We start from the raw sequence: 27,887 nt of genomic DNA on the forward strand, positions 1-27,887 counted from the left end.
GACAGGGCCGGCGTTAGCAACAGGCAGACTAGTCAGCTGCCTAGTGCCCCACTCTGCAGGGGCCCCCACTCCACCAGGCGCCCCCAGCTAGTGGCGTGCCACTAATAGCAGCACATTGTGCAGCCACTATGGGGCCTGTAATTCAGGGGGCACACCTGGCGCCAGCGCCTCCACCCCTCCCATGGGCGGCATTCAACTGAAAGCAATGATGAAGGAGAGTGTCAGCTGACGCTTCCTCTCCCATCACTCCCCGCTACCTCTGACACTGCAGGTGCACAATGACATCACTTCATCGTGCACTCACTGTGTGCCGGGCAGTGCAGTCGCTGAGACCGGAGCAGAGCCTGGAGCAGAGCAGGAAACGAGGAGAGGTGAGGATTGTGTGCTATATATCAGTGAGTGAGTACTGGACTGTGGGCCTGAACTATATTCTCTGGGGGGGCTACTTTATATCCTATGGGGGGGCTGTATTATATTCTATAAGGGAGGACTGCATCATACTCTTTGAGGGGACTACATTATATTCTATGAGGAGGTGGGCTGTATTATATTCTATGGGGGCTACATTATATTCTATGGGGGGGCTGTATTATATTTTTTATATTCTATGAGGGGGCAACACTATACTATATGAGGTGGTTGCATTGTTTTCTATGGGGCTACATTATATTGTATGGAAGGCTTCATTATACTCTATGAGGGGGCTACATTGTACTAATGAGGGGGCTGCATTATACTATGAGGGGGGCTGCATTATATTCTATGGAGGGGCTACATTATACTATATAAGGGGGCTGCATTATATTCTATGGGGGGTTACATTATATTGTATGGCGGGGCTGCATTATACTCTGAGGGGGCTACAGTATATTCTGTGGGGTGGCTGCATTATACTATATGTGGGCTGCATTATACTGTATCGAGGACTATGGGGAATACATTATACTATGGGAAGTGAATTGTACTACATGGATGACTATGGCGGTGCATTATACTATATGGAGCACTATGAGGAGTGTATTATACTATATGGAGGACTAAGGAGTGTACTTTAATACATGGAGGACTATGAGGAGTGTATTATATTATATCGAGGACTGAGTAGTGTATTATACTATATAACATAGTAACATAGTAATTAAGGTTGAAGGAAGACTTTAAGTCCATCTAGTTCAACCCATAACCTATCCTAACCTGCCCTAACATGTTGATCCAGAGGAAGGCAAAAAAAACCCATGTGGCAATCAGTAAGCTTCTCATTGGGTAAAAAAATTCCTTCCTGACTCCACATACGGCAATCAGACTAGCTCCCTGGATCAACACAATATCAAGGAGACTAGTGTATATAACCTGTAATATTATACTTTTCAAGAAAAGCATCCAGTCCCTTAAATTTTAGTAGGGAATCACTCATTACAACATCATATGGCAGAGAGTTCCATAGTCTCACTGCTCTTACAGTAAAGAATCCGCGTCTGTGATTATGCATAAACCTTCTTTCCTCCAGACGTAGAGGATGCCCCCTTGTCCCCGTCACAGGTCTAAGAGTAAAAAAATCATTAGAAAGGTCTTTGTAATGTCCCTGCATATATTTATACGTTGTAATAAGATCACCCCTAAACCTTCGTTTTTCCAAACTAAATAACCCCAAGTGTAATAACCTGTCTTGGTATTGCAGACCTCCCAGTTCTCTAATAACCTTGGTCACTCTTCTCTGCACCCGCTCCAGTTTAGCTATGTCTTTCTTATACACCGGAGACCAGAACTGTACACAGTATTCTAAGGCTATGTGCACACGCTGCGGTTTTTGCAGCGGATCCGAGTGCGGATTTGGCCGCTGCGAATCTGCAGCAGTTCTGCAGACAGTGTACTACAGTAGCATATAAATCTATGTGATTTACAATCTGCTGCGCACATGCTGTTGATTTTTAACTGCGGAAAAGCTGCGGTTTTGAATCCGCAGAAAGAAATGACATGTCTCATTTCTGCAGATTCTGCTGCGGTTTACCATCTCCTCCATTGTAGAGGTGATAAACCGCAGGCCAATCCGCAGGTCATTTTACCTGCGGTTCCGCAGATACAAATCCGAAGACCAATCTGCAGCGTGTGCACACAGCCTTAGTGTGGTCACACTAGTGACTTATATAGAGGTAAAATTATGTTCTCCTCATGAGCAGCTATGCCTCTTTTAATGTATCCCATTATTTTATTTGCTTTTGCAGCAGCTGCCTGACACTGGCCACTAAATGTGAGTTTGTCGTCCACCCATACACCCAGGTCTTTTTCAGTGACCGTTGTGCCCAGTGTTTTACAATTAAGCACGTAATTATACATCTTGTTCGTTCTAAATAAGTGCATGACCTTACATTTATTCCCATTAAAGCTCATGGATGAATTACACCCCAGAGTACTGAAGGAGATAGCAGAAGAAATTTTTGAACCCCTCTCCATAATCTTTGAAAATTCTTGGAGAACAGGAGAAATGCCAGAAGACTGGAGAAGAGCAAATGTTGTTCCTATCTTCAAAAAGGGGAAGAAGGTGGACCCAGGCAACTATAGGCCGGTGAGTCTGACTTCTATACCAGGAAAGATCTTTGAACAAATTATTAAACAACATGTATGTCAATACCTGGATAAGAATGAAGTGATTAAACAGAGTCAGCATGGGTTTCTAACTAATAAGTCATGTCAGACTAACTTAATTTCCTTCTATGACGGTATCACTGATTGGGTGGATCAAGGAAATGCTGTAGATATAGTATATCTTGACTTCAGCAAAGCATTTGACAAAGTCTCTCATACAATCCTTATTGAAAAAATGACTAAGTATGGAATGGACAAGGCAACTGTTAGGTGGATTCATAACTGGCTTAGTGATCGGACCCAAAGAGTGGTTGTAAATGGCTGCACATCCAGTTGGAAGAATGTCTCAAGTGGGGTACCACAGGGCTCTGTCCTGGGCCCTGTATTGTTCAACATCTTTATCAACGATTTAGATGAAGGAATTGAGGGTAAACTGATTAAATTTGCTGATGACACAAAGCTAGGAGGGATAGCTAATACTAGAGAAGAGAGAGAGAGGATTCAAAAAGATTTAAATAAACTGGAGAAGTGGGCAGCAACTAACAGAATGGTTTTTAACAGGGAGAAATGCAAAGTACTACATCTGGGCAATAAAAATGAAAAAAGCATATACAGAATGGGAGGAATAGGGCTATGTGACAGCACATGTGAAAAAGACATGGGTATACTAATAGATCACAGACTGAATATGAGTCAACAGTGTGATGCAGCAGCAAAAAAGGCAAATGCAATTCTAGGATGTATTAACAGAAGCATACAGTCTAGATCACGTGAAGTCATTATTTCCCTCTACTCCTCTTTGGTGAGACCTCTTCTGGAATATTGTGTCCAGTTTTGGGCACCACATTTTAAAAAAGACATCAACAAACTGGAGCAAGTTCAGAAAAGAGCAACCAGAATGGTGACTGGTCTGCAAACCCTGTCTTATGAGGAAAGGTTGCAGGATTTGGGAATGTTTAGTTTGCAAAAGAGAAGACTGAGAGGAGACTTAATAGCTGTCTACAAATATCTAAAGGGCTGTCACATTGTAGAAGGATCAACTTTATTCTCATTTGCACAAGGAAAGACTAGAAGCAATGGGATGAAACTGAAGGGGAGGAGACAGATTAGATATTAGAAAAAACTTTTTGACAGTTAGAGTGATCAATGAGTGGAACAAGCTTCCACGAGAAGTGGTGAGTTCTCCTTCAGTGGAAGTCTTCAAACAGAGGCTGGACAGACATCTGACTGGGATGATTTAGCGAATCCTGCTTTGAGCAGGGGGTTGGACCAGATGGCCCAGGAGGTCCCTTCCAACTCTACGATTCTATGATTCTATGATTCATTTGCCATTTATCAGCCCATGCTTCTAGTTTACATAAATCCTCCTCTGTATTGATTACCCTGCAGAATTTAGTGTCATCTCCAAATATTGAAATTCTACTCTCTATGCCCCCTACAAGGTCATTAATAAGTATGTTAAAAAGTAGTGGGCCCAATGCTGACCCCTGTGGTACCCACTGCTAACCGTGACCCAGTCCCAAGTGTGCTCCATTAATAAACACAATTAAGCACATAATTATACATCTTGTTCGTTCTAAATAAGTGCATGACCTTACATTTATTCCCATTAAAGCTCATTTGCCATTTATCAGCCCATGCTTCTAGTTTACATAAATCCTCCTCTGTATTGATTACCCTGCAGAATTTAGTGTCATCTCCAAATATTGAAATTCTACTCTCTATGCCCCCTACAAGGTCATTAATAAATATGTTAAAAAGTAGTGGGCCCAATGCTGACCCCTGTGGTACCCACTGCTAACCGTGACCCAGTCCCAAGTGTGCTCCATTAATAAACACAATTAAGCACATAATTATACATCTTGTTCGTTCTAAATAAGTGCATGACCTTACATTTATTCCCATTAAAGCTCATTTGCCATTTATCAGCCCATGCTTCTAGTTTACATAAATCCTCCTCTGTATTGATTACCCTGCAGAATTTAGTGTCATCTCCAAATATTGAAATTCTACTCTCTATGCCCCCTACAAGGTCATTAATAAATATGTTAAAAAGTAGTGGGCCCAATGCTGACCCCTGTGGTACCCACTGCTAACCGTGACCCAGTCCCAAGTGTGCTCCATTAATAAACACCCTTTGTTTCCTCTTCCTGAGTCATCTCTTAACCCACTTGCACATATTTTCCCCTATCCCCATTGTTCTAATTTTATGTATCAACCTTTTGTGTGGCACCTTATCAAAAGCTTTTGAAAAGTCCATATACACCACATCAACTGCATTCCTTTGGTCCAGTCCGGAACTTACCTCTTCATAAAAGCTTATCAGATTAGTCTGACAGGAACGGTCCCTAGTAAACCCATGTTGATATTGGGTCATGAGGCTATTCTTCTTCAGATACTCCAGTATAGTATCTCTTAGAAAACCCTCCAGGATTTTACCCACCATAGAGATTAAGCTCACTGGCCTTTAATTTCCAAGTTCAATTTTTGTCCCCTTTTTGAATATTGGCACCACATTTGCTATACACCAGTCCTGTGGTACAGACCCTGTTGTTATGAAATCTTTAAAGATTAAAAATAATGGTCTATCTATGACGGTACTTAATTCCTGCAGTACTCGGGGGTGTATCCCATCCGGGCCCGGGGATCTGTCAGTTTTGGTGATTTTTAGACGCCGCCGTACTTCCTGCTGGGTTAAGCAGGTGACATTCAATGGAGAATTTTTTTTATTACTGATCATGTTATCCGTCATGGGATTTTCCTGTGTAAATACTGTTGAAAAAAGTCATTTAGCATATTGGCTTTTTCCTCATCCTCATCCACCATTTCACCCAGACTATTTTTAAGGGATCCAACACTATCATTTTTTAGTTTCTTACTATTTATCTAGCTAAAGAATATTTTGGGATTATTTTTACTTTCTCTGGCAATGAGTCTCTTTGTCTCAATCTTTGCTGCCTTGATTTGCTTTTTACAGAATTTATTTAATCTTCTGTATTTATTTAATGCCTCATCGCCACCTACTTGCTTTAATTCTCTAAATGCTTTATTTTTGTCACCTATTGCGCCCCTTACAGCTCTATTTAGCCATAGTGGTTTCCTCCTATTTCTAGCATGTTTATTCCCATACGGTATATATTGTGCACAGGTCCTATTCAGGATGCTAATAAACGTCTCCCATTTTTCTTTGTGTATTTTTATGTCTCAGGATATCGTCCCAGTTAATTGCACCAAGATCATCTCTCATCCGTTGGAAATTTGCCTTCCTGAAGTTCAATGTCCTTGTAACCCCTCTCCTACACATCTTATTAAAGGATACATGAAAACGTATTAATTTGTGATCACTATTACCCAAGTGACCCTCAACCCTTATATTTGATATGTGGTCTGGCCTGTTGGTTAATATTAGGTCTAGCAGTGCCCCCCTCTTGTTGGGTCCTGAACCAGTTGTGAAAGGTAATTGTCTCTCATAGTTGTCAAAAACCTATTACCTTTGCTGGAACTGCAGGTTTCGGTTCCCCAATGTATTTCAGGGTAGTTGAAGTCGCCCATAATAATGACTTCTCCTTGAGTCGCAGCTTCATCTATTTGCTTTATGAGGATATTCTCTGTTGCTTCCATTATTTTTGGAGACTTATAACAAACCCCTATCAGTAATTTATTATTTTTCCCCCTCCCCTTATCTCCACCCACAGGGACTCAACATTTTCATTAGATTCACATATATTATCACGCAGGATGGGTTTTAAGGATGATTTTGCATATAAACACACACATCCCCCTCGCTTATTCATACGATCATTTCTGAACAGACTATAGCCCTGGAAATTAACCGCCCAGTCATGGCTCTCGTTCCCCACCATGTCATAATTATGTTCCAATAAAATTAATTCTAATTCCTCCATTTTGTTGGTGAGGCTTCTGGCATTAGTATACATGCACTTTATGTATCTCTGTACCTCTATTCTTTCTTAAATTATTAACTGTTCTAACCCCACCCCCATGCCACCCCCACCCCCAATTTCATTATTTGTGCCCAGGTTTCTATCTGCACTGTCTTCCCCTCCTATAAATTGAATACCTTCCCCCCAAGTCCCTAGTTTAAACACTCCTCCAACCTTCTAGCCATTTTCTCCCCCAGCACAGCTGCACCCTACCCATTGAGGTCCAGCCCGTCCCTAGCGCAGAACCTGTAGCCAACTGAGAAGTCGGCCCAGTTCTCCAGGAACCCAAACCTCTCCTTCCTACACCAATTCCTGAGCCACTTATTAACCTCCCTAATCTCCTGTTGCCTCTCTGGCATGGCACATGGTACAGGCAGTATTTCAGAAAATACCACCTTGGAGGTCCTTGCTTTAAGCTTGCAGCCTAATTTCCTGAAATCATCTTTAAGGACCTTCCACCTACCTCTAACTTTGTCTGTTCTGCCTTCTTCCACGTATGACGCTGTGTGGATTCCAGCATACGACTTAACCTTTCATCCACTCCCAGAAACAAGACTGTATGGGTGCTTAAGTCTATTATTTATTGGGATGATATAGACAACAATGGGAGAGGATAACAGATGGTATAGTAGAACACAGTTATGGATGATTCAGCAGATTGTTGTACAAAATGTAGATGATTCAGGTAAAAACTACAAGAGACAGATAATACAGAATGTCAATACAGAAAGACAGTATACATTACACAAATACTGGCAGGTAATAGCAATGCAGGGTATTATCACACAGTAGCTATGATACAGGATGCTGTTATCATGCATTATATAAGAGCTGGGCAATATAACATACACAGCAGCAAAGGAGAAAGATAACAAACACACTAATGGCTGCCAGCTTTACACTCACTGAATGGAGAATGCATAACTAGAGGATGCTTATAACAAACATGCAGTGAAATAACATCACAGGAGCTGAGCATGCAATGCAAACATCATAGGGGGGCTGCATTATGGCTGCTAACAGAGATACATAACTAATGATTGCATTATCCTTACCAGAATCCACTTGTTGTAAGCAATGGTTTGCAAAGAGCTGAGCTAAGCAGGTGTGAGCTACTCCAGAGACGGCTGGAAAATGGTTACATGTTGTTGACCAGGCAGAAAGAAGGGGCGGTTCTGAACAATTAACCATTTGGAGAACAGAAAATTCCAAACCCATGAATAAATGAGAAGGGCAACTTATGACACCTAATGGCCATAGCTGTAACAGCACTTAAAAATATCTAGCACAGAATGGGCAGAACACTCCCTGCTTGGCATCAACAGATGCCACAATTTGGCTCTTTTGGGGATAATAACAATATGAGTTCAGTAACTGGCCTGAGGAACAGTTTGTTCTCCCCAAGTTTGCTCACTTTGACTTCTACCTTGCGCACTTTCCCATCCTTGCTGGGAAGAGGCTTGGTGACTAGGCCGAGTAGCCACTCATTACGATGTGACTGAGTGTCTTTGACAAGTACCACATCACCTGGTTGGATGTTTGGGCGGTCTTTTTGCCACTTTGTCCTGGTTTGTAGAGTGGAGATATTGCTTCTTCCATCTGTCCCAGAAGACATTGGACACGCTTTGCACTTGCCTCCATTGGCGTCTGAAGCGGTCCTTATCGTTGAATTCTCCGAGTGGAGTTCTCGGGACACAGGTTTTCTGCGTGAGTAGCATTGCCATAGTAAGAACTGTCGGGTCTCCGGAATCATTGGAGAGTGCTGACAGTGGCCTGGCGTTCATGATAGCTGATACCTCAGCCAAGAACGTAGTTAAACTCTCAAGTGTGAGTCTGGTGTTTGTTTGCAAGAAGATAGAGTCCAGTATCTTGTGTGCTATGCCTATCATTCTCTCCAAGGCACCTCCCATGTGCGAAGAGTGTGGCGGATTGAAAGTCCAGGTGCATCCTTGCTCGCCTAGGTACCTTTCAACATTAGCGATGTCCAAATTGGAAGGGATTTGGAGTTCTCTTGCCGCTCCAATGAAATTCGTACCTCTGTAGGAGCGAATATGCTTCACAGGGCCTCTGATTGCGGTGAAGTGTCGAAACGCATTTTTGAAACTTGAAGTGTCCATAGACTCGATTACTTCGATATGAACAGCTCTGATGGACAGACAAGTAAATAGAACTGGCCAACACTTTGCTTCAGTATTGGATTTCCTAGTGCGTCGTGTAGCCACTTACCAAGGACCGAATACGCCTAGTCCAACATTGGTGAAGGGGGTTTTGGTACTGAGTCTGTCGGATGGAAGATTGGCCATCTTCGGATTTTGGAATGAGCCAAGGAGTTTGCAACACGTAACACATTTAAAGATGAGTTTGCTCACACTTCTCTTCGCGCTAACTATCCATAGACCAGCCGCCCGCAGATTCCCTTCGGTGAACAATCGGCCTTGGTGTCTCACTAAATCATGATAATGCTGAATGAGCAGGGTTGTGACGTGATGACATCCAGGGATTATTACTGGATGTTTCTCTGAAACTTCTACCTCGGCTTCTTGAAGACGGCCACCTACTCTTAGCAGCTCGTCTTGGTCAACAATTGGATTGAGCTTCTTTAGCACGCTGTCTCCAGGAATAGGTTGTCCCTTGCTGAGGTTGTCTTTGACCATTTGTGTATCCATGATGTCCAGGAACATCCTATCTTCTATGGACATCGCTACCTTGTCGTCTTCCTTTGTCCTGTGGAAGACTGTACTTCCCATGTGGTCTTGTTCACCCTCACAGGCGTGGTCTTCATTGGTAGGTGCTGAGGAAGGACAAGGTAGTGGAGTGCTGATTGGCAATTCCTTTACCAGCAAACTGTTGTGACATGGCCGGAAGAGGAATGGACATCCATTTTCTAGTGTGCTGGTAAGCATATTGTTGACTGAGGCCGGCTTGTGTGCTCCTCCTAGGCAGACGTCTCCTATGATGACCCATCCAAGGGCGAGCCTCTATGCGTACGGAGCGTTCCCGGAGCCGTTTATATATTCTCTAGTCTTGTGGACTCATAGTAGATCTCTTCCCAGGAGGAGTAGAGCTATTGTGGTTCCTGGATCCATCTCCGGTATCAGGTGGGCTATACGCTTTAGATGGGGGTGATGTGTCGCCACCTCCCGTGAAGGTATCTCTGACCTGTAGTCAGGAATCTGGTTGCATTCCAGGATGGTCGGTAATGATAGGCAGGTTTGGCCATCTATGGACTTCACTTTGTATCCGGTTGCTTTTCTTCCCGCCATCTCAATGGTACCTGAACACGTCCTCAGGGTGTAGGGAGGACCAGGACCTACAATGCTGAAGTTGTCAAAGAAGATGGACCTGGCTAGAGACCTGTTACTTTGGTCATCCAGGATTGCTTAAATCTTGAAGGCTTTGTCCTTGCGGCCTGCAGGATAAACTCGGACAAGGCAGATTTTTGAACAGGACCTTCCTCCTGTGAGTCCCTTACATATCTCTGTACATTGAGAGCTGACCACAGGGGTGTCTTCGTCAGTGTCCTTCTGCTTTTCATCGTGCTCCTCTGCTTGCGACAACACTCGTGGAGGTGATCCAGGATGTAAGGCTGTATTGTGATCCGTGCTGCTGCATTCTGCACATTTCACGCTAGCTTCACAGTTCCTGGCGAAGTGAGAGGTTGTGGAACAACATTTGAAGCAGATGTTGTTCTTGAGAAAACCTTTGCGATCCTACAAAGTCTTCTCCCTGAAGGCTCTGCATTTTAGTAGAGGATGTGGTTTCTCATGTAGAGGACAATATTTACTGACATCCTGAGGCTTGTTCTCATCTGGAGGGGTTTTATTCACCTTAAGAGGAGGGCCTGTGGAAACAATGTTAGTTTTGTGGACTGCCACGGGTGTCCTACTGGGTTTGGCACCGGAGGCAGTGGAACATGACAGAAGTCAAAACTAGGATCATTTCTAATGCTAGATTGTTTAGTGACAAAATCAACAAATACAGTGAAAGGAGGGAATGAAACATTATGATTTTTCTTATACTGCGAACCACATATAATCCACTTTTCTTGTAGGGAAGTATCTGTACTATCAGATTGACACCCTTAGCTGTGTCTAAGAATGCCAATCTGGGCAAATCTCTTTTCTGCTGGGCAACTTGTAACTCAGTCAATAAATCACTCAGTTATCTAAGCTTTAGATAACCTTTAGGTCCTATCTTAGGAAAATCATCAATTATTTTATATAAAGCATTCTCTATGACTTCTACCGTCCCTTCGCATTCATCAAGTCTTTCCCACACTTTAAGCAGGGTTGTGTGAGGATGCGTTACATTAATGTCTCAGTCTTTTGGTATGCTCGACTGACTCACTTCCGAGCTACTTTACCAGGAGATCTAACTCCTCACTACAAGAAAGGTCCAAACCATGAATGGTGTTCCGGAACTAGGCTCGCCTTGACCGATAGTTCTCAGGTTTGTCAGTGAACTTTACAAGTCCCTTTGTAACCAGTTCTCGGCAGGCAAGGAACTTTGCAAGGTCCATGGTGGCTCCGTCAGTGCTGGCTCGAGCCAGTGTGTAATAGTCATGTCTAGTGTGTGGTGCATCACCATACCTGTAAGACACTTCTGACTCCGGATAGTCCGTGCGGTACCTTGTCGGTGTAGAAGGTGTCTCATTAAGGCGGGATGGGAGCTGTACCTTCTTTTCAGTGGAACGGTAGCTGTGGTCGACATCTCTGTGCTGGACATCTCTGACAGGGACACCGCACTGAACTTGCTCACTGAGCCAGTGCGCGTGCCCTGAGTAAAGCGAAAGCGTGCTCAGAGATACCTGTGGAGCGGGCAGCAACCGAATAGATGCGTACTTCAGAGCTGCAGGGCCTGAAGCACGTGACTGCTAGAGGCGTGGCCTAAACTCCACAGAGCTAGGAGCTGCAAGACAATTCCTAGCAGAGTAACTGCGAGACAAAGTTACCAAGGGGCATAGACAGGGAGAATAGTCAGGACGTAGCCAATGAGTCATACACAGAGATAGCTGCAGGGTACAAGAGGGGCGAGCAGAGAGTAGTCAGATCACAGGCAATGAGTCATACACAGATAATAACGCAGTACAAAATCAACAGGCAAACTCACAACAGGAAACAGAATCGGGTCAGAACCATATAAACAAGCTATAGCAATATACAGGCACACGGGGGTCAGCACACTAGGCCAAAGGCAAAAGTATAACTGGCAGGGATTGAAGCTACCCAGAGGTTTATGAAGCTCTCCCAGAACCAGAAAGAGGCCACAATCATTAACCCCAAGTGTGCAGGTCAAAACCTGCACAGAGCTCCAGACATTAACCCCCGGCGTGCAGCTCAAAAACCTGCACTGGGATCATGACAATCTCTTCGCCTATGGTAGTGAGGTTCGGATTTGGATCGCTGGTAATCGGCATGGGCTGATCAATATGATGCATCAGGGCTGTCATCCATGCCAGAATGTTGACGGACGTACTCTGCAACGCGCTGCGCTGGATCTTGCTGCTCTAGATCTGGTCCAAGAATGTTGATGTGTCTCTCATCATCAGGATCCTTCACAGCTTCCAAGTACTCTGCTTTAGCTATCGCAGCTGCCGTCTCTTTGTCTGTCATAAGTCTTTCTAGAGACGCTCGCAGGCGAGCACTCTACGTCTCTTGCTCTGCTTGCAAGCGCGCAATGGTTTCGGCCAGTAAACGTGTAGTTTCTGCTTTGTGCTCTGCTTGTCTCAGCTTTAGATGCATCTCTCGTTCGGCAAAGGATTATCTTGCTTTGTCCGCTTCGGCCTCAGCACGAGCGACAGCAGCGAGCTCTGCTATTGACGACCTACTGGAACTTGCTCGTGACCTCGTTTTGAGTGAGGATGTGCTGTTTTGAGACATTGTGAGTTTAGCTGCGTACTGCTGAGTATATCGGAGGGAAACTGAGTCTATGCGTGGCGGGCTTCAGCGTGGCGGGAAAGATGTAGCACTTCTTGGTGGGCTGCAGTATCATTCTGTGGCTGTTGTGATACCCGTATGCGGAGCAGGGGTGTTAGCAGTCCCGTACAGTCTATGCAATTACCGCGTGCGACCGGCGGTCCTTAACTGAGCCCTGGACTCTTATTCTCTGCGGCTGTGTGTCGGCTGCTGTAGTACCTGTATGCTGAGCAGTTTGGGTGATAGCGGCTCCGTACAGCCTGTGTAATCACCGCCTGCGACCGGCGGTTCCATTTTTACTGAGCACTGGCTCTTGTCCCCTGCGGCTGTATGGCGGCTGCTGTAGTACCCGTATGCGGAGCAGTTTGGGTGATAGCGGTCCCTCCCGTATAGCCTGGGTAACCACCGCTTGTGATCTGTGGTCCGTTTTTACTGTTCTGCCTTCTTCCACGTATGACGCTGTGTGGATTCCAGCATACGGTTTAACCTTTCATCCACTCCCAGAAACAAGACTGTATGGGTGCTTAAGTCTATTATTTATTGGGATGATATGGACAATGATGGGAGATGATAACAGATGGTATAGTAGAACAGTTATGAATGATTCAGCAGATTGTTGTACAAAATGTGGATGATTCAGGTAAAACCTACAAGAGACAGATAATACAGCATGTCTGAACTGAAAGACAGTATACAATACACAAATACTGGCAGGTAATAGCAATGCAGGGTGTTATCACACAGTAGCTATGGGCAATATAGCATACACAGCAGCAAAGGAGAAAGATAACTAACACTAATGGCTGCCAGCTTTACACTCACTGAACGGAAGATGCATAACTAGAGGATGCTTATAACAAACATGCAGTGAAATAACAGCACAAGAGCTGAGCATGCAATGCAAACATCATAGGGGGCTGCATTATGGCTGCTAACAGAGATGCATAACTAATAATTACATTATCCTTACTGGAATCCGCTTGTTATAAGCAATGGTTTGCAAAGAGCTGAGCTGAGCAGGTGTGAGCTACTCCAGAGACGGCTGGAAAAATGGTTACATGTTGTTGACCAGGCAGAAAGAAGGGGCAGTTCTGAACAACTTTCCATTTGGAGAACAGAAAATTCCAAACACATGAATTAAAGAGAAGGGCAACTTATGACACCTAATGGCCATAGCTGTAACAGCACTTAAAAATATCTAGCTGCACAGAATGGGCAGAACATTGTCATTTGTGCCAATGTGCGCCATGACCGTTGGGTCCTCACCAGCCCCTCCCAGTAATCTGTCAACCCGATCCGCGATGTGTCGGATTCGAGCACCAGGTAGGCAGCACACCATTTGACTATCCCTGTCTTTGTGACAGATTGCCATATCTGTTCCCCTAATAATTGAGTCCCCCAATACCTGAACCTGTCTGTCCTACCGTGCTCTCCTATTTTCCCCCATAATGGAGCAGACACTCCTCCGGCTTTCAGAGGACATGCCTTGCTGCAGCAGTGCTACCCTTATACTGACACTCCCCTCATCTGCCAACTTAGCAAACTTATTGGGGTGTGCCAGATCAGGACTAGCCTCCCTGGTGCTCTTCCCTCTACCCAACCTTCTAACTGTCACCCAGCTTGCTGCTTCACTGTCCTGCAGCTCCAACCTAGCATCCCCCCCTCATCTATCCCATCGAGCGTCTGCTCAGTGAGCAGAAGGCTCCTTTCCATATTGTCTATCAATCTCAGTGTTGCCAGCTGCACATTTAGATCCAGTATTTGGGCTTCCAAATGCACAACGTGCTCACATCTCACACAGCAGTATGCACCCTCGACCGGCTGTTCAAGGATTTCATACATGTTGCAAGATGTACACTGGATGGCATTGGCAATAGTGATGCACATTCCTAATGGGGATTGCACCAGACAGAAAAGATAAGTAAAATAAATTCCTCCCTTGGAAACTCCCTGAATCCAAAGTCACTGAATCACAAGTCACACACTTACCACTGTTCGCACTTACGCTCTGCTCACACTCAGCTTGTTCACACTCGCTCAGGCAGAAGATTTAAAGAGGGTTTTTTTTCCCTTCACCAGCAAACCACCCTTCTGCTCAATCCACTTCCAGTTGTCCCTTATAAACCCTTAATTATGAACCCCCACCCTTAATTAACCGCTTGTGAATATAGCTACACCTCAAGATTTGAATGCAATATAGTTAGCCATTAAAGACACAGATAGTAAAATAAGACATTAATCCTGTAGAGAGAAAAAATAGGTTAAGAAAGCCCCCCAAAAATGGTGGAAAAGCACTCAGTAACCCACAATTCAGCAACTGAGGACTGTGTAGTGTAATATACTATATGGAGGACAGAGTATATTTTAATATATGGAGGACTATGAAGAGTGTATTATATTATATGGAGGACTGAGGAGTGTATTACACTCCTCAGTCCTCCATATAGTATAATACACTACTCAGTCCTCCATATAATACATTCCTCATTGTCCTCCATATAGTATATTATAGTATATGGAGGACTGAGGAGTGTATTACACTAAATGGAGGACTATGGGGAGTGTATAATACTATATGGAGGACTATGGGGAGTGTATAATATATGGAGGACTGAATTATACTATATGGTGGACTGAGGAGTGTATTATACTATATTGAGGACTATAGGGAGTGTATTATACTATATGGAGGACTATAGGGAGTGTATTATACTACATGGAGGACTATGTGGAGTGTATTATACTATATGAAGGACTATGGGAAGTGTATAATACTATATGGAGGACTATTTGGAGTGTATTATACTATATGGAGGACTATGGGAAGTGTATTATACTATATGGAGTACTGAGGAGTGTATTTTAATATATGGAGGACTATGAGAATCATAGAATCATAGAATCATAGAATCATAGAGTTGGAAGGGACCTCCTGGGCCATCTGGTCCAACCCCCTGCTCAAAGCAGGATTCGCTAAATCATCCCAGTCAGATGTCTGTCCAGCCTCTGTTTGAAGACTTCCATTGAAGGAGAACTCACCACTTCTCGTGGCAGCCTGTTCCACTCATTGATCACTCTAACTGTCAAAAAGTTTTTTCTAATATCTAATCTGTGTCTCCTCCCATTCAGTTTCATCCCATTGCTTCTAGTCTTTCCTTGTGCAAATGAGAATAAAGTTGATCCTTCTACAATGTGACAGCCCTTTAGATATTTGTAGACAGCTATTAAGTCTCCTCTCAGTCTTCTCTTTTGCAAACTAAACATTCCCAAATCCTGCAACCTTTCCTCATAAGACAGGGTTTGCAGACCGGTCACCATTCTGGTCGCTCTTTTCTGAACTTGCTCCAGTTTGTTGATGTCTTTTTTAAAATGTGGTGCCCAAAACTGGACACAATATTCCAGATGAGGTCTGACCAAAGAGGAGTAGAGGGAAATAATGACTTCACGTGATCTAGACTGTATGCTTCTGTTAATACATCCTAGAATTGCATTTGCCTTTTTTGCTGCTGCATCACACTGTTGACTCATATTCAGTCTGTGATCTATTAGTATACCCAAGTCTTTTTCACATGTGCTGTCACTTAGCCCTATTCCTCCCATTCTATATATGCTTTTTTCATTTTTATTGCCCAGATGTAGTACTTTGCATTTCTCCCTGTTAAAAACCATTCTGTTAGTTGCTGCCCACTTCTCCAGTTTATTTAAATCTTTTTGAATCCTCTCTCTCTCTTCTCTAGTATTAGCTATCCCTCCTAGCTTTGTGTCATCAGCAAATTTAATCAGTTTACCCTCAATTCCTTCATCTAAATCGTTGATAAAGATGTTGAACAATACAGGGCCCAGGACAGAGCCCTGTGGTACCCCACTTGAGACATTCTTCCAACTGGATGTGCAGCCATTTACGACCACTCTTTGGGTCCGATCACTAAGCCAGTTATGAATCCACCTAACAGTTGCCTTGTCCATTCCATACTTAGTCATTTTTTCAATAAGGATTGTATGAGAGACTTTGTCAAATGCTTTGCTGAAGTCAAGATATACTATATCTACAGCATTTCCTTGATCCACCCAATCAGTGATACCGTCATAGAAGGAAATTAAGTTAGTCTGACATGACTTATTAGTTAGAAACCCATGCTGACTCTGTTTAATCACTTCATTCTTATCCAGGTATTGACATACATGTTGTTTAATAATTTGTTCAAAGATCTTTCCTGGTATAGAAGTCAGACTCACCGGCCTATAGTTGCCTGGGTCCACCTTCTTCCCCTTTTTGAAGATAGGAACAACATTTGCTCTTCTCCAGTCTTCTGGCACTTCTCCTGTTCTCCAAGAATTTTCAAAGATTATGGAGAGGGGTTCAAAAATTTCTTCTGCTATCTCCTTCAGTACTCTGGGGTGTAATTCATCTGGACCTGGAGACTTGAATTCATTTAGGTTAGCTAAGTGTTTCCTCACTATCTTTCTGTTTATAGATATCCTGGATTCTTCTATTCCCTTAATAGGACAGTGAATAACAGTTGATGTTGCATTTCCTTTCTGAGAGAAAACAGATGCAAAATAGGAATTTAAAAGTTCAGCCTTCTCAACATCCTGTCTTACCATTTCATCATTTTCATCCTGTAAAAATCCTATAGCATCTTTGACTTTTCTTTTACTTTTGACATATCCCCAAAATCCTTTATTATTGCGTTTGACATCTCTTGCAAGCCTCAGTTCATTTTCAGCTTTAGCTAATCTGATTTGTGCCCTGCAGGTTCTGCAGACAGCATTATATTCTTCTTTAGATATGCCTCCCTCTTTCCATTTTATAAACATTTTTTTCTTCCTTTTTAGCATGTGGTTAAGTTCTGTGTTCATCCATCCTGGTTTCCTTAAATGCTTCCTATTCTTCCCTCTTTTCGGAATTGTTAACAACTGTGCTTTGAGAATTTCATTTTTTAAGATTTCCCATCCTTCCTGGACATTTTTGTCTTTAAGGATATCCAGCCATTGGATCCCTCCAATTCTCTTTCTGAATCCCTTAAAATCTGCCTTTCTGAAATCTAACCTTGACGTCTGAGTCTTCACAGGTCTTCCACCTCTAGTAATCCAAAATTCTAAAATAGCATGGTCGCTACCTCCTAGGGTCCCAGCCACTTTTACCTCCTCAACCATTTCCTCCCTGTTTATAAGGATTAGATCCAAGGTAGCAGTTCCCCTTGTTTTCTCCCTTACCTTTTGGAAGATAAAGTTGTCAGCAAGAGAGGATAAGAATTTCCTTGACCTGTTAGTTTTGCCTGAGAGAGATTCCCAACAAATGTCTGGATAGTTGAAATCTCCCATGACAACTATGTCATATTTTTTGGAGAACTTGGCCATCTGATGCATAAAGAGTTCATCTATATCTTCGGCTTGCACAGGCGGCCTGTAGTAAATGCCTACAATGGTGTCCTTTCCATTGTTCTGTCCTTGTATTCTTACCCAAACAGTTTCCACAGAACTCCCAGTCTCTGAAGCTTCAATCTCTGTGCAGATATACGCGTTTCGAACATACAATGCGACACCCCCTCCTCGTTTATCAAGTCTGTTTCTTGCAAATAAGTTGTATCCTTCTAGTCTTGTATTCCAATCATGTGTATTATACTCTATTGAGGACTATAGGGCGTGTATTATACTATATGGAGGACTATAGGTAGTGCATTATACTACATGGAGGACTATGGGGAGTGTATTATACTATATGGAGGACTATGGGGAACATTATATTATATGGAGGACCATGGGGTGTATTGTACTAAACAAGCAAAATGCTGCATACTCATCGAGTGATTGGATTGTTTATGCCGGAACAAAAATCATTGTTCTCAGCAGCACATCGCCGGTGTAAACTGCAGATGTGCTGCTGAAAACATGATACTGTATGTGGATCTATTAGTGATCATACTTTCCCTATGATTATTCCTCAGCCGGTGGAAAGAGGCAGGGAAACAAGTGTCGAACGACTTCAATATTGTCGATCACACTCGTTTAGTGGCCTGAAATCAGCGCCTGTAAATACAACAGAAATACTTCTGTGTGATGGTGCAATATGTTAGCATTTGGGACTCCATTTTAAACTTTTGCCTAGGGCCCCACTTTGCCTAAAACTGGCCCTGATTGCAGAGAATGCAGAGCTCGGGCAGAAGTGCATCCTTTAGGAATGAATTAGTAATGTAAACATTCTGCCCTCATCATTCACCGCCAGCTGAATGTCACGTTTCACTTGTTTCTTGGCTTTCTCTCTCTCTGTATCTTCTCCATGGTCTTCTCCTTCAGGCCTTGGCCCGTTCAGACTCCTCTCGGTAGCTTATCTAAACAGCACGGTTTTATTCAGGATAATTATCTTTATCTGATTCCCCGTGAGCCGAGGTTGTGGGATCCCCAGGGCACAGCATCTATAATGGGTGTAGTAACCCTACTGGGTTCAGCAATAGTTCACACGCTCTGTATACATGCCTGAAAAGGTTTTGGACGAGCAGAAAAATTAATAAATTCTGTAGATCTAGTTGTAACTGTAGAACTGTACTAGGAATGGTAATCAGCAAAAAAGGGGGTGCAAAGAGGGACGGAAGGATTTGGGAAGAGTAGGGACTGTTCCTCAGAAGAGAGACACTAGGGAGTAATGCCTTTTGTGCTGGGGCTGGATGGTCATTTCATGTCAGGTGCAGATGTCTGGACATTTCTCCAGGTCGTAGGAGATACAGTTGGGAAAAAAAGTATTTAGTTAGCCACCAATGGTGTAAGTTCTCCCACTTAAAAAGATGAGAGAGGCCTGTAATTGACATCATAAGTAGACCACAACTATGAGAGTCAAAATGAGAAGACAAATCCAGAAAATCATCTTGTCTGATTTGACAAGATTTATTTTGCAAATTATGGTGGAAAATAAGTATTTGGTCACCTAAAAACATGCAAAAATATTCAGGATTGAGAGTCCTCAGTAGTTGATACCTTTTAATGGCTAACTGAAAAGATGGTAATACATTGCAAGCTTTCGAGACTACTCAGGTCTCTTCATCAGGCTAACTAATACAAAATCTGAAGTCACATATTTATGCACAATACAGCCTAGAAAAAATGCAATAGATAAGACAAGTGACGTGAAGCAGAACTATCAATATGGGAGAGGGAGAAACATAAATATAAACATTGGACCAGTTCATAGATAAGGAGTCTGGATGTTTTATGGTCCTCTGATTGGGGTCTAGTTCTGTGTTGCCCCGCAAGGTTTTAAAAGGAAATTCCTTAATTGATGTAAAAAGACATAAATCCATGCGACACATTCATTCCAGCACTGAGAGTGTCAAAGTTCGTCATAAATTTGTACTCCCAAACTCGTCTCTCTCTCTGAGATGTGAAGTTACCTTTCAATACCAGTAATTTCATATCCATGCTGCTGTGATCAGGGATACAGAAATGTTTTGCCACAGGTAGATCCATTCTTTTTTCTCTTATAGTGTGACGATGAGCATTCATCCTTGTTCTAAGCTTTTGCCCTGTCTCCCCCACATACAGACCCCCAGTTGGACATTTAGTACAAATGTTTATATTTATGTAAACATATGTATTACCATCTTTTCAGTTAGCCATTAAAAGGTATCAACTACTGAGGACTCTCAATCCTGAATATTTTTCTATCCACTGGCTAACACGGTACAAAGATATACATCTTTCCTGTACTAAAAACATGCAAGATTTCTGGTTCTCACAGACCTGTAACTTCATCTTTAAAAGGCTCCTCTGTCCTCCACTCATTACCTGTAGTAATGGCACCTGTTTGAACTTGCTATCAGTATAAAAGACACCTGTCCACAACCTCAGTCACACTCCAAAATCCACTATAGTGAAGCCCAAAGAGCAGTCGAAGGACACCAGAAACAAAATTGCAGCCCTGCACCAGGCTGGGAAGATTGAATCTTCAATATGCAAGCAGATTGTTGTGATGAATTCAACTGTGGAAGCAATAATAAGAAATACCACTGATAATCTCCCTCGATCTGGGGATCCACACAAGATCTCACCCCTTGGGGTCAAAATGATCACAAGAACGGTGAACAAAAATCCCAGAACCACACGGGGGGACCTAGTGAATGACCTGCAATGACCTGGGGCCAACGCAACAAAGGCTACCATCGGTAACACACTACGCCGCTAGGGACTCAGATCCTGCAGTGCCAGATGTGTCCCCCTGCTTAAGCCAGTACATGTCCAGGCCCATCTGAAGTTTGCTAGAGAGCATTTGGATTATCCAGAAGAGTATTGGGAGAATGTCATATGGTCTGATGAAACCAAAGTAGAACTGTTTGGTAGAAACAAAACTTGTTGTGTTTGGAGGAGACAGAATGCTGAGTTGCATCCAAAGAACACCATACCTATTGTAAAGCATGGGGGTGGCAACATCATGCTTTGGGGCTGTTTCTATACAAAGCGACCAGGATGACTGATCTGTGTACATGAAAGAATGAATGAGGCCATGCATCGTGAGATTTTGAGTGCAAACCTCCTTCCATCAGCAAGGGCATTGAAGATGAAACGTGGATGGGTCTTTCAGCATGATAATGATCCCAAGCACACCGCCAGGGAAACAAAGGAGTGGCTTCGTAAGAAGTATATGAAGGTCATGGAGTGGCCTAGCAAGTCTCCAAATCTCAACCCCATAGAAAAGCTTTGAAGGGATTTGAAAGTCCGTGTTGGCCAGCGACAGGCCCAAAACATCACTGCTCTAGAGGATATCTGCATGGAGGAATGGGCCAACATACCACCAACAGTGTGTGCCAACCTTGTGAAGACTTACAGAAAAAGTTTGACCTCTGTCATTGTCAACAAAGGATAAATAATAAAATATTGAGATGAACTTTTGTTAATGACCAAATACATATTTTTCACCATAATTTGCAAAATAAATCTTGGCAAATCAGACAAGGTGATTTTCTGAATTTGTTTTCTCATTTTGACTCTCATAGTTGTGGTCTACCTATGATGTCAATTATAGACCGCTCTCATCTTTTTAAGTGGGATAATTTGCACAATTAGTGGCTGACTAAATATTTTTTCCCCCACTGTAACTGTCTAGTACAGAAGCTGTAGGGCCAAGGTTGGCACCAGATCAAACTGGCAGATGACAAAGTACACATGGGTTGGGGGGCAGTGGTGTAACTATAACTAGAGTTCCATGGGCCCCAGTGCTAAATTTTGACCTGGGTCCCCATCGCCATGTTGCTCAGATATAGGTGCCCTTGTAGTGTTCTAGATCCTATAAAAACATACATTTTCACCCTTCATTTAATGATGTCCCCATCCTGGTTCCTCATTGTAGTAATGTCCCCCATCCTGGCCTTTTTCTGTCATAATGTCCCCCATCCTTGTATAATGAGCCACATTTTTTGCCCCTTCCTGGAATAATGATTCCAATTATGGGCCTTTTCCTTTTATAATGTCCCCCATCCTGGTATAATGTCCATTCTACCGCTCTTTTTCGACACATTAAAAAAAAATTGTCACTGCCATGCGCTACTCATGACATGCACACTGGTGTGAGCTGCCAACATCTGAATCGTCTGCAGCTTGTACGGCAGTGCAGGGAGCTGATGGGTCTCTACGCTGCAATACCCTTCAGTTAAATGTGCATCTGCGGATACACAACCAACTGAAATAGGCGCTGGTGAGCCACCTTCCAGCACATGCCTGGGCATACCCTCTGGGACCATTATGCCCCTGTTTTGGAGGGTATGTGTAAAGTAAGTTTACATGTAATTAGTTTTTAGTGGAAAATTAATGTAGCAAATCCATAGAAAACCTTAGGAAATCTGCACCAAATCTTCTTGCTTCTGAACTGAAATATCACATGGTCATAAGTATTCAGACCCTTTGCTCAACACTCAACATATTTAAGTCACATGCTGTCCATTTCCTTGTGATACTCCTTGAGATGGTTCTACTCCTTCATTGGAGCCCAGCTGTGTTTAATTAAACTGATGGAACTTGATTTGTAAAGGCACACACCTGTCTATATAAGACCTCACAGCTAACAGTGCATGTCAGACCAAATGAGAATCATGAGGTCAAAAGAACTGGCCAAGGAGCTCAGAGAAAGAATTGTGCCAAGGCACATATCTGGCCAAGGTTACAGAAGAATTTCTGCAGTACTCAAGGTTCCTAAGAGCACAGTGGCCTTCATAATCCTAAATGGAAGAAGTTTGGGACCACCAGACGTGGCCGTCCAGCCAAATTGGTAATCATGGGAGAAGAGCCTTGATGAGAGAGGTAAAGATCACTGTGGCTGAGCTCCACAGATGCAGTAGGGAGATGAGAGAAAGTTCCAAATAGTCAACTATCACTGCAGCCCTCCACCAGTCGGGCCTTTATGGCAGAGTGGCCTGACGGAAGCCTCTCCTCAGTGCCAGACATATGAAAGCCCGCATAGAGTTTGCTAAAAAAAAAACACATGAAGGACTCCCAGACTATGAGAAATAAGATTCTCTGGACTGATGAGATGAAGATAGAACTTTTTGGTGATAATTCTAAGCGGTATGTGTGGAGAAAACCAAGCACTGCTCATCACTTGCCCAATATAATCCCAACAGTGAAACATGGTGTTGGCAGCATCATGCTATGGGGGTGTTTTTCAGCTGCAGGGACAGGACGACTGGTTGCCATTGAAGGAAACATGAATGCGGCCAAGTACATAGATATCCTGGATAAAACCTCTTCCAGAGTGCTCTGGACCTCAGACTTGGTCGAAGGTTCACCTTCCAACAAGACAATGACCCTAAGCACACAGCTAAAAAACAAAGGAGTGGCTTCAGAACAACTCTTGCACCACTCTTGACTGGCCCATCCAGAGCCCTGACCTAAACCCAATTGAGCATCTCTGGAGAGGCCTGAAAATTGCTCTACACCAACGTTCACCATCTAACCTGACGGAACTGGAGAGGATCTGCAGGGATGAATGGCAGAGGATCCCCAAATGCAGGTGTCAAAAACTTGTTGCATCATTCCCAAGAAGACTCATGGCTGTATTCAGTATTGGACTGGCCCACCTGAGAACCAGAGTGTCACGTGGACCCGTCCTGTGTAACACGACCAGCAGGCTGGTAACTAGAACAACAGGACGCGGCACGTGATACTGTCCTGTGTGACACGGCTCGCAGGCCGGTAACTAAAACAACAAGACAAAGGGAAGGGAAACCGTTACAGTGGTGGGCCCTGCGATAGGGAATAGGGAAGTGGAGACCTCCTGAGCTCCCCTGAGTCAGTGTCCCTAATGCCCCTAACGTTCCCTATGCCGGTTACGCACCGGGCGCCAATCAGGAACCTGTCGCCTTAGCACACCCTACACCTATCCCTTGCTAGGGAACTGGGTGGCGCAGGCACTGACCCCACCGCTGTATTAATACACACTAAGGAAAAACAAAAACAGGGAGACACCACTTAGCTTTACTCTGTTGCACTTGCTCCTGTGTTATGAATGGGTCACCGAGGAGAAAAAAGCAAAACAAGCTAAGTCACAGAAAACCAGAGAGGTTGGTAACTATGCAGATTGCAGATCCCTGATCCTACCACACAACTAGCAGCAGCCGTGGAGTGTACCTACGATGTTCCTAGACGCTTCGTCACAGCCGGAGGACTAAATAAGCCTGAAGCATGAAAAGGGGAAAACTAACTGCCCCAGAGCAGACCCCAAAGGAATAGATAGCCCCCACACATGTATTGATGGTGAAACAAGATGAAGGCACAAACACAGGCAGGAAAATAGGCTGAGCAAACGATGGGGCCCAAACTAACTAGAAAGGAAAGGAAAGGAAAGACACTGTCTGCAACCTGCAAAAAACCCTACAAAAATAATGTCCAACACTTCTGATAGCAAAATTAACCCTGAAGTCACTAGACTTCTTCCACTATATCAGCACTGGCTGACCACACAAAAAGCTGAATAGACCAACAAAATCAATTGTGAACATTAGCAGAAAAACTTAGCTTTAGATGACTGGAACAGAGCTGAAAACCAAGAGCTGCCAAGCCAGAAGGAATCACCAGCAACTGAATAGGGCGTCGGCTGTGTTAAATCCAATCTGAGACTCCTGAGGTCCAATCGTCATCCTCATTCTCAGGTGGCAGATCTCCACCGATCAAATCAGCCTCACTACCTCCTGTTACCACCAGAGGGAGTCTGGAAGGAGAACTCACAACTGGTGAACCAGAGAATGAACTCACAACACTCCTGGCAACAGAGTCCACCACCAGCATGCAGCTCTCCTCCTGAATCGCTGCCACCAAGCTCTGCCAGAGCTACGAGGAAATCCCCTATGACTCCTTTCACACCAGGCTAAGACAGTGCTGCAAGGAACGCTCTCCAGCTCCTTCCTCCACCAAGGATGGTTGAAATGAACACTATCACCAACACTGATTGCAAAACCTGTGACTCTTTTATAGCAGAGCCAGCAAACACACCTGCATAATAATCATGTGCACTTAACTAAAGAAACTAGAGTGCAATGACGCTGACCACCACCGGGGGCAAACTTAGAACAAACGACACCACAGTGCAATAATCCTAATGGCCACCGGGGGAAAAACCAACCTTAAGCACAGCTTAGGGGAAAAAAAAGGTTACCTGTGCTTTTTATATGTTCTGATCCAGCATTGATCATGACAGAGAGATTCCGCCGGTGGGCCCTAACTTCTCCTTCAGAAGAGTTAATAGTGCAAACTTTGCAGCTGCTTTTGGGCTCGAGTGGGGGAGAAAGGTGGGCCTTCAGAATCAAATCCTCTGGTGGGCCAAATGTTTTTCAGTCTGACACTGGCTGTACTAGCTCAAAAGGGTGCTTCTACTCAATACTGAGCAAAGGGTCTGAATACTTTTTACCATGTGATATTTCAATTTTTCTTTTTTAATACATTTCAAAAATTTCTACATTTGTTTATTTTTCAGTCAAGATGGGGTGCAAAGTGTACATTAATGAGAAAAAGTGAACTTTTTTGAATTTCCCAAATGGCTGCAATGAAACAGAGTGAAAAATTTAAAGGAGTCTGAATACTTTCCGTACCCACTAAAGGGGTCTGAAAGCCGTACAAAGCGTGGCAGGCCTGAATGTGAAGATGTCCACTGTAACAGCAGCATCACACACACACATTCTCAAGAACCCCTTATTACTGTAGCTTTCCTGGGTGCAGATACTGTAGTACTTGCCCATTGCTACCACCCCATGTCACATTACATATGTGTCCGAAACTATACCCACCTTCATGGCCCAACGGCTGCACAATTTTCCAAAATTTTGAGGCCAATTTTTGAGCAGAATTTTCAGCCAGTTTCTGCATGTGGTTTCATCCTTTGGATGGCAAGACCTGAATTGAGCAGTTCATGTACGACAACCATGTCTGCACTAAAGAAAGGGATAAAATGTAATGAAGGAGTTCGAAGGCGAATATTGCAATGTCCATGGCCAATACGGTTGTTGTGGTGTTACGTCATGTAGTCTTTTTCCGAAACCTTGCGAATTATCTTAGTTTCCCGTTATACTTTGAAGGAGACAAATACTTTTTCACAGCAATGTCTATAACATCGCATTTTTGTCTGAATACATTGGTGAAATGCGTAGCTTCTTGTGAACTTCTGTCCGCCTCTTTTGCCTCGCTCACTTCCTCCAGGATGATGTTTGTGGTCGGTTCCAGCTTTGTTTGCCAGGGCTTATTTGGGTACACAGTGAAACGTTCCGATTCTGCAACCACTTCAAGCACAGAGCGGAGGAACACGTTTACCTGGAGGAATGCTCCCAGTCTCCACCTCCGCTGTCAGAGCCAACTCCTTGTCGAGTCTCCTGTCCTAACATGCAGCTCCACTGAACCAGAAGAAAACCGTATACATATATACTGTTGTTTTAACTGTTAAGATCATGGGTGCAAGAAGATTCAATTTCATGCAGTTCTTGATCTTTCCGACCAATGAACCCGGTCATGCACAGTGGCACATTCTCCCCCATGTTTGTACAGATTATTCACAGTCTGTCTCTCATCCCATTCAACATTCTTCTGCAAAATCGTGAGATAATTTAATGTTTTGGGTCCACTTTCTACTACTTGGCCCTGGCATTTTTCTTTATAACCGTAAACTCTGCCATCTTTTGCTGAGCTAGAAAAATTATTTACAAAGAACGATAAGATGGAAGATATTACGTTACGTCTTAGGGTTCTCTATACTTCACCCTGTGATGGGAAGGGGCCTCCGGGATCTGCACCTGCAGCACGGAGAGAGCGCACTAGGAGCCAAGGAGGATACAACAGTCTATAAACAATGATGTTACTAAGGTTTTGGAAGTTTACAACCGCCCTTCTCCCTAAGCAACAAGACAGGAGAATAACACAACAGGTGAGTCAGTGGGCACTCAGACCGTAGACACTGGCCCCCAACCACCATGTCATAAACATCTGTGAGCCATGCTCTGACTATGCCAGTAAAATGCAGGAAGAAAGGATAGAATGTGTATCAGTCGTGAGAACGCCTGGGAAAAAGGGTCAGGGCATTACCACCACAGGGGTGTGACACATTTTTTTTTTTCCTGCATTTGGATTATGAACCAGTGACTTCTTGGGGGTCCATTGGGCCCACCAGAGAGAACTTTCAATGGCATCCTAAACGTCGCCATTATTGTTGCACGGGCAGGTCATAATACTTTCATTTTATAGATAATTTATGTGATAGATAAGAAATCTGCAAATCACTTTATTTATCATGTCTAAGGCCTCTTTCACACATCAGGTTTTCGGCGTCAGGCGCGATCCGGCGCTTTTGACTAAAACCAGATCCAGCGAAATGCAATGCCGGATCCGGTTTCCCCCCCATTGACTTGCATTAGAGCCGGATCGCGCTGGATGGCCATGCGTTTCATCCGATTTTCGCCGGATCCGGCAATGTGACGCGATCCGGCGTCTGGAAAAAACGGCTACTGTAACGTTTTTTGTCTCCGGCGAAAAAGCTGAACACGCCGGATCCGGCGTGTCCGGCTTTTTCATACAATGAAAGCCTATGAGCGCCGCAATGCGCCTGATCTGGCGACAGCCGGATCCGGCGGCCGGATCCGGTTTCTTTGGTCTGAGCATGCTCAGTAGCTCTGCCCACAAGACATATATAAAAGCAAGACAGTGGGACCCTCAGCCACACCCAACATGCCACCCAAGCCAAGAACCAGGAGCAGGAGAAGGCAGCAGACATCTGCAGCAGCAGCACCATCAGCACCACCCCAAATGGAGCAGCATGCTGAACAACGGGAGGGGAGTCCAGCAGCAGATGAGAGACGGTAATTATCAAATCCCCCATTCCTCCAAACTAGGGCTATGGAATATCAAGATATTCATTGGCCCTTTGTTTCTCTTTATTCAACAGCCGCCCAATAGATGCAGCAGCAGCAGCAATGGCAGCAGCAGA

The sequence above is a fragment of the Dendrobates tinctorius genome, unplaced genomic scaffold, assembly GCF_039654945.1.
Source record: "Dendrobates tinctorius isolate UK_male_01 unplaced genomic scaffold, ASM3965494v1 ptg000014l, whole genome shotgun sequence".
Classification (NCBI taxonomy): Eukaryota; Metazoa; Chordata; class Amphibia; order Anura; family Dendrobatidae; genus Dendrobates; species Dendrobates tinctorius.